The 1,616-nt window shown below is 38.4% G+C and overlaps 1 long non-coding RNA gene across 1 annotated transcript; it reads left to right on the forward strand.

Moving 5' to 3' along the window:
• Positions 1-424: 424 nt before the first annotated feature.
• Positions 425-1,377, forward strand: LOC120162046. Its single transcript, XR_005519525.1, has 2 exons — positions 425-566; positions 649-1,377. It is a non-coding gene; the product is annotated as an uncharacterized LOC120162046 (long non-coding RNA).
• Positions 1,378-1,616: the final 239 nt, after the last annotated feature.

Here is a 1,616-nt window from a genome sequence, read left to right on the forward strand (position 1 = left end):
TTCCTTTTTCATAAGCACTGTTCATTAACACTTTGTCTGAACAATTTTCATGGTACCGCCCACTCTTGTATCATAGCTGCAACTTTTTTCATGTGAGGAGCCTAAGCTTCCTAAATATGGCCTGCATTTTGGTACCCCAAAAAGGGAACCGATTAAAAGTTTGGGTCCATCATATACACTTTTAGGGTTATGTATACAAGGCCAGTCCCACTCCCTTTGTAGATTCAAGGATTTCATGTTTTGTTCCAACTGGCAAAGGTTGAAGATGAATCGTATGCTATAAATCAGATCTCTTGCATTAGTCTTTGGTGACTTTGGGGTCAACTAGTGTCTGTCTCCACCTAGAGGGGCGCTTCATAACTCACACACCTACCCCATTTAGCAAAAGTTGATGTGAGCAAAGGAAAAATGAAAATTTTTTCCTAGGAAAGTTGTTGTTTCTTGTGATAAGTTCGATGGTTGGATCATTTCGGGCATGTATGGGAGCCGGACTCGACAAGTTCAAGAACAACATGGAATCAATTCGAAACACAATGCTGATGCATGAAGATGTGTTCAAACACCAGGTATGATGAAATGAAAACGTTTTAGACTTTTGTTTTCTCTATTTTCTTCCATGAATCTCCGATAATGGGGATCGAACCGCAGGTACGAGAACTTCACCGTCTGTATAGTGTTCAAAAGATACTAATGGATGAGTTGAAGAAGGAAATCAAGAACGGGTTTTGGACTACCACTAGTGAGTTGAATTTATATGTTCAAGGTGATACAACAGAGCAAGAGGATTTGATCTAGAGGCCATCTGGGGAAGAAGCAGACACTGTTGTTGTTGCTGCTGAAGACCACCAAGCAGGGCCTAGCTCCAGAACTAACCAGGTGATGAGCATTGAGGGCTCTGATGAGGACAGTGAAGTTGAATTGACACTAAGTATTGGAATTGGAGGCAGCTGTTCAAGCAAGAAGAAGCTAAAGAACTCCAGTACTAGTTCTCAGTCTGTTCATAATAAGATCACTAGGGAGCTTGATTCATCGGCTTCGAGCAGCGGCCCCGGCACTCCGGTGAGCAGTTCTAGGACAACATTTGATCAGGAAAAGAAGCTGCCACATTGGCTTTTCCAAGGTTTTAGCATAAACAGGACTTAAAACCACTGAACTATATATATGAACTTACATTAGTTTGGATCTGCGTATCCTTTCAACTCCTTTTGGACATTTGATCATATTTACTTGGTTCATCACTTTAGATTACTAATTGTTTTAGTTTTTCTTAACCTAATAAAAGATAATTTGGGTGTACAATACATTGTTGTAAATAGGTCAGTGGCCAATAGGATTTCATGGAATTTGTCATTGGTTGGTTTACTGCTAGTGAATTCTTTAAGACCCAATCATGTATGAATCTTAATCCAATTTAAATCCGAATATATTCCAATCATTAGTTCAATTTGTATTGTAATGATTTATTCCGATTACAGTTATTCTTCACATATGATAATATATTTCAATCACTTGTCCACCATAAATATAATATAGATCAATCATTGTATAGAGAGGTGCACAAAAAATCTGAATTTACACCAAAAATATCCGAAATCGGATTTGGGAAAAACCGATTT

This window comes from Hibiscus syriacus, unplaced genomic scaffold (genome assembly GCF_006381635.1).
Source record: "Hibiscus syriacus cultivar Baekdansim isolate YM2019G1 unplaced genomic scaffold, ASM638163v2 tig00002880_pilon, whole genome shotgun sequence".
NCBI lineage: Eukaryota > Viridiplantae > Streptophyta > Magnoliopsida > Malvales > Malvaceae > Hibiscus > Hibiscus syriacus.